Here is a 12791-nt window from a genome sequence, read left to right on the forward strand (position 1 = left end):
TATTTAGTACAGGAGTGAAGGGATGAGAGACATCACCTTATTCATGATGTTTTAATTTTTATTATTATTATTTTTCATTTAACCCATGCCATACCCATGCCTGGCTTTGGGCCAGGTAAATCTATGACTTGGGTTCCTAAGGGAGCTAACCTTCTTGTCAGTGTTACCTAAACATATCCAGTTACTGTGGCCATTCCTACCAGTGAGTAGCATCCTCCTAGTTACATTCTGGTGCAGAATTTTTCCCTAGCTGTAGAGGGTCCCCTGGTCAATGATGGCTTGTTAAAATGATTCTCAGGGCTGCCCCGGGATCCAGAGTCCAACACATTCCCAAGTGATTCTAATGCAGGCATTCTCTTTCATTCACTCCAGTATCAGCATAGTGGTTGGGAAAGTGGTTTTAAAATCAAATTTTCCACTATTCTTCCGTTTTATCCCAAGAGCATTTCTCACCGTGCCTTTGTTGCCATTGTTCTACTCATCTCTTGGGGCATTTTTCCGCAATCACTGGGCTCCTTAACCCCCAGGAATAAGTCATGGTCTTTCCTCCCTTCTGCATGTGGGCATTTCTTAACCTTGACTCTGCCCCGCTCTTCCTTTCTACTATCACCATGGAACTTGAGAAAACTAGCGGATCAGAGAGCCCTGAATTCAAATCCCAGTTCCACTCTCAAGTCGAGCGAGGTGGGCACGTTTGAGAACTGCCTTCAGTTTCCTGGTCTGTAAAATGGAGATTAACAACACTGTGTACCTCATAGGGTTGTGCTGAAACATAAAAGAGTTAGTGCATGCCAATATCTGCTAAATGGATAAAAGTTTAGCGCAATGATGACTCGAGGTGCTAACTAATCATTTGCAATATTCCTGTTGTTTAATTCAGTAGGTGTATATTCAACGTTTACTAGGCTTATTATTGCTTTTGAATCAGCCATTAGGGGAATTTTTCATTTTCTTCCCAGGCAGAAGTGTTTTTAGCCTACATTAACATTTCCTCTTTGCCTTAATGTCTCCCTTTTGGATCATTGTAAGCTGTTTCCATCTTCTCTTACAGCTTTTCCTTTAAACAATGTTGCTAATATTTTTGCTTTTTTGTTTTTTTCTTTTTTCCTTTCTTCCAGTTGAGCATATCCTGCTTCTTGCCACAGGTGCTGGAAAGAGAGCAGCAACCTTTAGTAAGCCAGTGACTATGACATGGCCAAGGTACATGCTTTCCCTTCAATCAAGAGGCACTCAGCGAAGGCCACCTTCTAATAGGGAGGTAAGTCAGCCACGTTTCTAGGGGAGAAACAATTAATTCCACTAACATTTTACTTGAATTTTCACTCTCCCCAGGTTTATATATGTTGCCTACCACTTTCCTTTTTGTTATCTTGTGCTTAGGTAATATTTTCCCCCTTTCCCCCCTTTACCTTCTCTATTGATTTAAATTAAGCTTGGTTGGTATTGCTTTAAAAAGAAAACGCAAGCTTGCTGGGTTGGAAGGTTTTTCCAAGGCCTCTCTGCTCTAGTAAAATCCTATATACGTAGGTCTTGTGAACCAACATTATTTTTGCTGTACAAACACCACGTGCATGTTCTAAGACATGAGTCCTCTGTGTAAGATCCTTTCACACATGCAAAAACAGCTGACATGTCAGCACTTCCATAGAGTGAAAACAAAAGAATCCTGGTTCAGAGAGGTCAGGGCTGCTCTACTGGGGCCAGTGCATGACTTACCTTGACCTTCATCCCCTGCATGAGCAATATGATGGTGGATATTCCAATTTTATAATTTCTTGAGCATAGTCTGCTCCCAAAGATGTGCCTCAAATTTTCAATTCCTTCAATGGAAAAAGTGTTTCTTTTATATTGTTATGTGATGATATTACCACAAACTTAATGGCTTAGAACAACACATTTACTGTCTCACAGTCTCTGTGTCAGGAACTCAGGCATGGCTTGGCTGGATCCTCTGCTTTGAGCCTTGCAGGACTTCAAAGTTGCTGGGGCTGTGGTCTCATCGGGGTGAGAACTTGCTTCTAAGCTCACTTACCTCATTGGCAAAATTCAGTTCCTTGCTATTGGAGGGCTGAGGGCTCCTTGCTGGCTGTCAGCCTAGGATGTCATCAGCTCCTAGAGGCTGCCCACAGTTCATTCCCACATGGGGTTCCCCAATCTGGCCTCTTAACTTCTCAAAGCTAGCAACGGGGAGGGAAGGGGGAGGGGAGGAAGAGGGAGAGGGAGAGAGGGAAGGAATGAGCTTTGTGGTAACAGAGCAGGGAGGAGATCTTAGGGAACCAAAATAGGGCCATCTTCTTGAATATCAGCCGGGAGGAATTTTGTGGATTTAGCACGTACTGCCCAATGTGTGTATCTGCTTTACAGATTAAAATGCAACAATGCCTGGCTTACAGGGCTATTGTGATAACCAATCAGGTAGCAGAAAGTTCTCTGTAAATTATGTAAATCGCCTTAAGGACACACATTATTTCCATGCTTATAGACTCAAGGGAACAAAATTTACCCTATTTTGTAAAGACTTACATATAAAGGAAGGGATATTTTAAATTTCATAAAAATATAGCAATTTGACCTACTCTTTGTAAAATATTTAAATATTTTGGAGAAAGTTATAGTTCTCTTGATGACCATCTCTAATCCTGCCCCTTCTGCAGAGGTAAACATTGTGGTCAATGAGTTGTGTGTTTTTATTTACCTTTTAAAATTTTGTGCATTTATTTACAGATTACTATAAATGCACTTAAAGAAGTATTTCTAAAGCTAGCACAGGGGCGCCTGGGTGGCGCGGTCGGTTAAGTGTCCGACTTCAGCCAGGTCACGATCTCGCGGTCCGTGAGTTCGAGCCCCGCGTCAGGCTCTGGGCTGATGGCTCGGAGCCTGGAGCCTGTTTCCGATTCTGTGTCTCCCTCTCTCTCTGCCCCTCCCCCGTTCATGCTCTGTCTCTCTCTGTCCCAAAAATAAATAAAAAAACGTTGAAAAAAAAATTAAAAAAAAAAATAAAGCTAGCATAAAAAAGTAAACGAGATCAGTCCCTGGATATGTTTTCCCATGCTTTTTATTATTGAGGACTGAGTTAATTAATTTAATTAACTTTTAGAATAATCTTAGTGTGTGTGTTTTTAATATTTTATTTATGAGAGAGAGAGAGAGAGACAGAGCACAAGTAGGGGAGGGGCAGAGCGAGAGAGGGACACAGAATCTGAAGCAGGCTCCAGGCTCTGAGCTGTCAGCACAGAGCCCGACCTGGGGCTCAAACTCACAAGCCATGAGATCATGACCTGAGCCAAAGTTGGACGGTTTACCGACTGAGCCACCCAGGCGCCCCTCTTAGTGTGTTTTTTAATGCTCATATAGCATATTTTGTCCACTAAATACTACTTTAAGAATCTTGGTGAATTTTGGGGAGTCTATCCTAAGGAAATGGGTGAAGGGGGTCAAAGGTACAAACTTTCAGTTATAAAATAAATAAGTCCAGAGGATGTAAGGTGCAGCATTGTGACTATAGTTAATAATACTGTGTTGCATATTTAGAAGTTGCCAAGAGAACAAATCCTAAAAGTCCTCATCACAGGAAACAAACATTTCTTTAATAACTATGTATGGTGATGGATGTTAACTAGACTTATTGTGGTGACCATTTCACAATATATACAAATACTAAATCATCCTATTACACAGCTGAAACTAATATAGTGTTGCATGTTAATTATACCTCAATCAAAACAATACAAATAAAAGGATATTTAGAAAGTTTAAAAACATTACCTATTTAAGAATCCCTGTCTCGGACCAGGGTGGCTCAGTCAGTTAAGCATCTGACCCTTGATCTCAACTCAGGTCATGATCTCATGGTTTGTGGAATCAAGCCCTATGTGGGACTGTGCTGACATCACGGAGCCTGCTTGGAATTCTCTCTCTTCCTCTCTGTCTCCCTGCCCCTCCCTCATGTGCTCTGTCTCTCTCAAAATAAACATTAAAAGAAAAAAAGAATCCCTGTTAATTTTGGGGGGGTATATCCTAAGGAAATAATCATCAAAGCAGCAACTATATATATATGAAGATATCTATCAGTACACCATATATAATGATGAAAGATTGGAACAAGGCAAATATTTAACAAAGAGGGGCGCCTGGGTGGCTCATGGTCAGTGGAGCACCTGACTTGGGCTCAGGTCATGATCTCACGGTTTGTGACTTCGAGCCCCACACTGGGCTCGCGGCTGACAGCACAGGGCCCACTTTGAATTCTCTGTCTCCCTCTCTCCCTGCCCCTCCCCCACTCTCTCTTTTCTTCTCTCTCTCTCTCTAAAAATAAACATTAATAAAACAATTTCTAAAAAAATATTTAACAAAGAAATTGTTAAATAATCATATATCATATCTACACACCCATGTTCACTGCAGCATTATCCATAAGAGCCAAAATATAGGAACATGAGAACAGCCTTAATGTCCTTCAGGAGATGAATGGATAAAGAAATATATATATTATATATATATTCTATCATAATTGTATATGTTATATATAGTTACATATATGACATATCATATATATGATAGAATATTATTCAGCCATAAAAAGGAGGAAATCCTGCCATTTGTGCTAACATGGATGAATCTGTAGGGCATTATGCTAGTGAAATAACCCAGAAGGCGAAAGACCAATACCGTATGGTTTTACTTAGATGTGGAATCTTAAAAAAAAAAAAAAAAAGCAATTTCATAGAAACAGAATAGAATGTTAGTTGCTAGGTGTTGGGAAGAGGAGTTTATAAAGTGATGTTGATCAAAGGGCACAGATTTTCAGTTGTAAGAATAAGTTCTGAGAATTTAATATACAGCATGATGATGGTCGTCGTTAATAACACAGTATCCCTTACTTGAAAGTTGACAGATTTTAAGCATGCTCACCAAAAAAACCCCCAAAAAACAAACAAAAAAACCAAAAAACAAAACCCATGTTGACTATGTGAATTGGTGGATGTGTTAATTACCTTCATCTTGGTAATCACTCTACAACATTTATGTATATCAAATCACCACACCATACACCTTAAATATGTACAATTGTATCCGTCAATTTTCCCTCAGTAATGTTTTTTTATTTTTTAATCTACAAACTGGTTTGGTTCTCATTATTGCTCTGAAAAAAGTTCTCTCATCAACAGGCTTTTAGCATTTTTTGTTTGGCTGGTTGATTTGATGTGTTTTTGCCGAAATACTGCAGTGACCGTTCTTGAGCGTACTTCCTTGTGTTTATTTGTAAATTTTCTGTGCGGTAAATACTGTACAGTAAGCGCTAAGGTGCAAAGTAGAATGTCTACACCATAGGGTTTGCACAGTTTCAAAGTTCATGCAGAAAGTGTATGCTTCCAGTCAGGGGTAAGGGGAGGGACCCAACATAACTGCATGATTTCGTTCAGTGCTTAATCACAACACATGCTCACAACCTCATTTTGACAGCTTCTCTCATCCAGTTTCTGACTCTCTCTTCTGTGGAGGAAAGAGCAGGCAGAGCCAGTCTATAATCTTAACTCTGCTGCTCCCAGATGCAAGAGTCTCTCTGAACTTCAGCTTCCTCCTGTGTAAAACAAGAATAATATCTACTGCCGAGTGCTACTGAAAAATTAGAGCCACATCTAGCACAGTACCCTAGCACACAAAAGATACTAAAAAATATTAGCTCCCTTCCCTTAATTACCACTTGTATGCATTTAGAGATCATGGAATTAGCATGTGTGGTCAGAGACGCAACTTAAATCCACACCCTAACTGGAGCTGGGATCTACAGTGATCCTGACCAGACCTGAATCTACATGTCAAAATCCCAACATTCCTTGAAGGTCATCTAGGACCTACTCCAAATGCCATCCCAAGCAATAAAGCCTGGTCAAGTTCCTTCAGAGTAGATATCTCACTTTGCATTTCCTAGCACTCTCCTACCCCTGGCGGGTTTTGGGACTCTTCCCTTTATACCCCGATGGAGTTCTGTGTATCTTAGATCCAGAGAACAGCTTCTATTCCATGATTCCTTTTCCTGTCTCATTATCCATTCCATTTTATGAAGCTTCATGACATAATGTGAAAATGAACTACATGATTATTGCCTATTCGATTATATCACAAGTCAGGTAACAATTCTTTCTTGGGTATGTGGTAGTTTGAGTTTGGTTTTGTAAAGGTAAGTTCTTTTTATTTCCCCTTCTAGTTCTTTTCTTCCTTCCTTCCCCTCTTTATGATATTGGACGAAGTGCAGCCCTCACTTTGCTTCTAGTTCTCAGTCCCATGTCCCTGGTAGGGGACAACATGGAGAGAGTATGGTGGCATCTTGCCTGTTTGCTGCTCATGTCTCTACATCTTTTCATTGACTTTGCCACTCAACAGTGTTCATATAGAGTCTAGCAAAGGAACAAGCCTCCTGCAGCCCCATGTTACACCTGCCCTTAGTGATTGTTACTTATCCCCATGCTGAGGGGTCCTCTCTGACATAAACAGGCCAAACCAGAGCAATTCCTGTAGGAGTCCTAGGGAAGGTTGCAGATCAGGATACACAGCGAGGGTGAGTGAGCAGTGACAGCCTGGAACCGACTCGATCACATGTCTGTGTTTCTTGGCATAACAAGCCCAGTGGGATAACCTTACTATTTCTATCAAGTGTTTTAGAAAGCAGTTAAAAAATAACTCGGTACATGAAGCTGAGTCCCAACTCAATGTAAACTGACGCACCTTGTCTATGTGATTCATCACTTGGGAAAAATTTACTGAGTCACTGCTTGGTGTCAGGAATTGCTTGTGGGGTTGAGAGACCTTTGTCCCTGGTACACATTCCTCCCTGTCTATTTCTGCTGCAGTGATAAACACTTAAGTTCTAGTTTATAAAATAATAAAAGTTATAATTTATTGGACATTTATTATTCCAGACACTTTGACACGTACTTTGGCTACTTAACATATGTTATTTTCTTCAGTCCTCGTTTAAACTCCTTGAGACAGTTACATTCACTATCTCCATTTTAATAGATGCAGGACCTGGTGTGGAGAGAGGTTATGTCACTCCCCACAGACACACAGGTAGGGAGTGGGGACACCAGGGTGAGCTCCTAGGAAATCTGCTCTCACTTCGTGCCTGGAACGACCATCTGACTCCCTGCCTCAAAGCACTAGCCTCAAGGATCCCATTCCTCTTCAACACTGAAATTAGAAGGATCCTGCTTAATCTTAGGGCTTGTTGTCTTTTCCCAAGTTCTGCCCAGGAGACACGTTTCTCCCAGAATCCCCATTTCACTCCTTCAGATGGCAACCCCACTTTACCCAGGTTGCCTGTCCTGTTCCACCAACTGCCTGCCGCCATACGTAGACCCGGTCCCATCTCCCTTTCCCCAAAGACCAGACCATTGATTCATTGATTTAACAAGAGATTACGAAAGCCTTTGGAAAACAGAAGGGGATTAAAATGCACACAGCAGAACCTCTCCACAGACTTCCCACAGCACCTCCCCTGCTGGCCTGCCACAAGCCATTGAGCTGAGGGGCTACCTTTTTTCAACTGTTGAGAGATCCCCAGCAGGCACCTCTGCCCTGGGCCGCCATTCTACTAAAATCTGTAACAAGCAAACCAACTATGAGATCTTCCTCCAAAAGGAAGCATAATCTGCATCTCTGTCTCCGCCCCCAAAGAAGGTTTTACACTATTATGCAGAGTCCTATGCTGTGCGAACATCCACATTAGAAAAGGTTCTGAGTTTCTTTTTGCGGAACCAAAATGCTCTCTGAACAACTGTCCATGCCCTCCACTGGCAGCTGCTCCACAAACACAGGTGAATTTAAGGCTGCTGTCTCTAGACACAAGGATCCACCTGGAAGCTTTAAAAAAACCATTTGCCCCATTTCTAGCCATAAAGCTTTGAAAAAATATTAGGGCTCAGTGTCATTCAGGACGCCCAGTTTTACACTGATACAGTATTTCTCAGCTGTGAAAAAACGTTTCCCATCTATTATTTCCTTGTACCTAGATCAGTTGTCACACCTGGGGAGACCATGCCACACCTTTTCATGTCCCTACACTGTATTGATACTAAGTTCAAGTAAGGCTGTGTTTGCCTATTTTCCTAGGTTTTTCCTGGATCCTTTTCCCATCCCAGAGTTATTTCTTCTCCAAACTTCCTCTTAGCTAAGGCAGGATGTTCGACTGGATTTTGGTAACTCATGGGGAATCTCATTCTTAACAAAAACCATGACGGTTCTTTATATAGGATTTCCAGGAACTGACGAACATTCTTTTGCTAATAAACTTCTTGACCACAACTGGTTCTGTGCAGGTGTGCATTTTTAAACAATGAACTGGCAGTTCAAAATGGGCTTAAACCAAATCCCACACAAAGAAGTATAGTTTTATACACCGAGATCACTGTGTTGTTTGTCTTCTCTGCTTTGTCTACAGCGAAAAGGCTTTCAGAACTCAAGCCTGGGGTGTTTCCATAAATCACCCTCACACAAAAGGACTGCACTTTGAAATCATTCTGGTTCCTCTTCATTCTTTACCTGGCTTTCAGGGTAGAAGGGGGCTGAGGGGAGAAAAGGAGGAAAAACAAATCATTATTGATTCATTGATTTGTTTCAAGGCATATAGGCAGAAAGGCTAGGCTTGTCTCTTTCCCATGTGTGGGACAGAAATAAACCTGAAGCCTAATCTTCAATCTTATAAAATGGAATTTGTGAGCCTGCCATTTGTGAGGAAAAATGAACATATGGTCCATTGAGATATGCCCCTAGAAGGTGCATAAATTCTCTTAGGTCAAAAGTAATAGAAAGTATGTTACAGTGATCTCATTTTTTCCCCTTGTATGTGGGTGGAGCCTGAAAAGAGACAAGAAAACAAAACACACAAACAAAACAACAAAAGTTCACTTGATAGCCTCTGTTCCACTTACCTGTGGGAAGGTTTGGGTAAGTTTTGCCTGGTTATTCACATTAAGGCTACTGTATTTATTATCTTCATTATGAATCCAGTTTTAATACACTTGCCCATCTCCAAGAAGCCTGTCACTGTGCCTAATAGCCTTTGAGAGTCCCAGGTCCCAGGGCACCTGATTTTCAATCTTTGCTTTGCTTTCTCCTCCTGTGGCATGGGAAGGGTGGCTCTAGTCTTTGGGAACAGAAAAAGCTTCCAGAGAGAGAGAGAGAGAGAAAGAGAATGAAAATGATTCTTTCCCTCCAATAGCATAACATCTTGGTTTAACATTACTCATGTAGGGAAACAGGAAAGAAATTAATGGATGAATTTATTATCACAGTTATTATCAAGTAACCACAAGCCCAGGTCTGGTTTCATGACTAGCACTAAATCTGCCCTTGGCAGTGTTTCATCACCAATGGGAAATCTGACAAGCAGGCAGAGAAACCAATAGGATTTTAAAATGTTTTTTGAATTATCCTTTCGATATTCAAAACCCAGTTTCTGTAAAACATAGCAAGTCTTATCTTATGTGCAAACTTGTACTCATGACTTATTTCCCGTACACGTGGTAAATTAGCAAAGCGTGCTCTAAATTTGCTGACCTTTATAAAGATAAATTCTCCAGAAGGATAAGAATGAGCTCTCTCCTTTTAAAATCCATTCCTGGGTGTCTTCTGGCCTGGAATGCAAATTGGGTGCCTCTCACATTTACATGCAATTGTATGTGAGGGTCCTTAATCAAGAAACCCAATCAAAGAAGGAAGTCTTATATCTATAGAGACAGAGTCTTGAATTAGCATAATGCTATACTATTTCTATACTGTTAGAAAAGGAAAACACATTTTTCCCAATTTTCTTCATTTTTCATCGTGTGTGTGTGTGTGTGTGTGTGTGTATACACACACACATATATACTTCCCAGTGAAGTCTGGCTGAAAGATCTCCTTACACATTAAGTGAATCCAGTGGGGAATAGTCTGGCTGGAATGCTTGCTGGAGTTTTGATAATGACACCGCTGCTGTGGCCGCACTTTGTGAGTTTCATGTTGAGTCTTCAAACTTACAACAAGCTAAGTCACCTAAAGAAATAACCTCAGTGCAAGTACAGCTTGAAACCCAAAGGTCCCCAAAAGGACTCAGTGCTTGAAATTTGCAGGATATATGTGCATTCGTTGCTTATTTGAGTTTCCTGTCGATTCTCTGATGTAGATGCCGCAGGAGTTGTTTTGCGTGTTTTACAAGGGAGGGAGCTGTCTGAAAGCGTGTGAGTTTCTTGCTCCGGACCAGCTCTGCCGGTGGTGACAGAATCAGAGCGAGAACCTGGGTCTCTCATCACAGATGTTGCAAATGCCCAGGGGAGGTCTTTGCAAACCCAGCAAGAAGGAGCAACCATCTGTCTCATTCATCTTGGTGTCCCCCACTTTTGGTCTGGAATAGGTGATCAGAAAACAGTTGTTAACTAAATGAGAGCACCAGCAAACTGGAAAGGGAGAGAGTAGAGCAGTCATGGCCATGGCACGCTGCATTCATGGGTCGCCCTCCCCCTGTAGCAGCCTAAGCCATTGTCATGTATCCAGATTCAGGAAAGGGTAGCCAGGCTGATGTGTTGTGGACTTTGTCATAAGACATAGGCTGCTCCTGGGCTTTCTTCTGCTGAGTCCAATTCACAGGCTTTAGGCCACTTCTGTACTGAATGTGAACCGACAGTGCCATGGCTCAAGCTGGAAGCTGTAATACTCATTAGCAGTTACTTCTATAGCATTTGCATCAGCCAAACAGCAGTGCTAAAACACATTTGCACCTAAGTGACTATGGGTCCATCAGTTCAATGTCAACAGGAAGTATCAGACAGGGATTAACGTACTACAAACCCTAAGCAAAAGATCATTCAGATTTCATGAGACTTCCCATGGGAGATACGATAGCTATGCCCTGTTCTTATTTATTGCTCAGCAATATGTACTATGTGATCCCATTCCTTGAAAGTGATGCAGGTCACACACTCTAGAAAATAAACTGTGTGCAGCAGATACTATAGTTTGCTGGAATTTTCACTATTCATATATTTCCTGCAACAGGATGGAAGTTTGAAGCTCTTTACCTGACACCGGTTCCATTTTCATTAGTATACTGCCAACCCCATTACCTAAGGGTAATGCTATTAGGTAATGAACCATAAGGTAAAGGTGGGCTGTACAAATAAAGAAAAGTATCCTGGGATGAACTGTTCTTACATTTAAATATTAACTGAATCCATTCCTTTTTTTTTTTTTTTAACCTCTAGACCATAGTCAATTTTTTTAAAGTGACAGGTAACAAAGATTATTTTAAATAAGCCGGTCCTTGCTCAATAGTCTAAAGCTTCGGCTGTACGACCCAGGCATGCTCATGCCCCAAATTCCAGGCATGAGCTCAGAATATATTATATTATAACTCACAGACCTCTCCCTTGCCCACCATTAGAATTTTAAGTCCCAGGCTAAGACTAGGTCTCTAGCTGAGTACAAATTTCAGTGGGATTTGGAAAAATCCTTTAAATAGATTTTTATTGGTTTTTAAGAACAGGGTTATTTTGTGTTAATAATGGGCATACATTAGGCTTTAGATAATTGCTTTATGTAACTTAGAGTTTTGGCTTTCAGCTAAATAAACACTCTATGTGTTCACAGGTGTATTGTCCTCAAGGGCACTCGGCTTTTAAGGGTGGCAGCTGTTGCCAAGGTGTGGCTGATACAGTTCTGCATATAATTTATTGGAAACAGGTGCTGGCTCATGATGAAGATAGACAGGAAACTAAAGCAGACAACATGTTTAACCACCATTAAAAAAGTTCAGGTTCAGAGAGACAATGTGTCTGAGATGTTTGGAGGATGTTGCCAGCATCCCAGTGCGAGTTTAAAAGCTCCTGCAGATCAGCATAAGGAAGAAATTGTACATGAATTTCAAGCAGCCTAGCCTAATGAGTGCCTGATGCTATCCTGCCAGATTTAATTGATTACATGAAATTTTTTTAGTTTGTGTAAGGCTAGCAAAAAATTATAAAATACTTTCCTAAGCTAATTGTTAAAAATTACTTTCAAATGAGGTAATAACTGTTAGTTTTCAATTATCTGGACAGTGGATTAGGCTACAGTGTGTTTTCTTTATGCTCAGAGTATTTGCTTTGGATTCTGTCTGTGGATCCTTCCATGTCGGGAAGAGCTGGGGATTAGTGTCCACAGGGTGTTGGTGCTGGCTAGGGCATTGAGGCAAGAGACAGGATCTAGCAACGTGGGGTCTGGATGCTCAGCCTCTCCCTTTGGATATTAATGTGCTATGGAGTTGGTTAGCAGGCTGGGGCATGGCCATTCTGCCCCGTGTGTCTTCAGGCCCCATGGAGGAGTAGAAATGGCCTGGAGCCTCCTCACTCCAGGAGTGAGCCCTCAGAACCATGGCTTGCCTCAACTCTCCCCCTTCCTCCCCAGGAAAAAATGAGGAGACATGTCAACTCATGCTCTGTGAGACAGTCCCCCCTGTGAAGAGCCGTTTGTGTATTTTCCCAACTAATCTCCAGTCTATCGGCATGCTACCTAATACACATGTGCAGTAAATATGCATACTAAATACAGCTGAAAAAGAAGTTGTTAAGAGTGCGTGCGCAGTTTTTCAACCTCAAAAATCTAAATATCTTGGCCATTTACATGTTTAAAAAATACCCACAGGCATTAGACCACATTACGTACTAATGGCCTGCCAAATTTCGTTTTTGGGAAAAGAATCTACATTTGAGTTACAACACACGAGTGTAAAAAAAAGCAACTGAAACAACAAAATTTGGTTAAAAACATTTTTCGGC

Source organism: Neofelis nebulosa, chromosome 4, assembly GCF_028018385.1.
Source record: "Neofelis nebulosa isolate mNeoNeb1 chromosome 4, mNeoNeb1.pri, whole genome shotgun sequence".
NCBI lineage: Eukaryota > Metazoa > Chordata > Mammalia > Carnivora > Felidae > Neofelis > Neofelis nebulosa.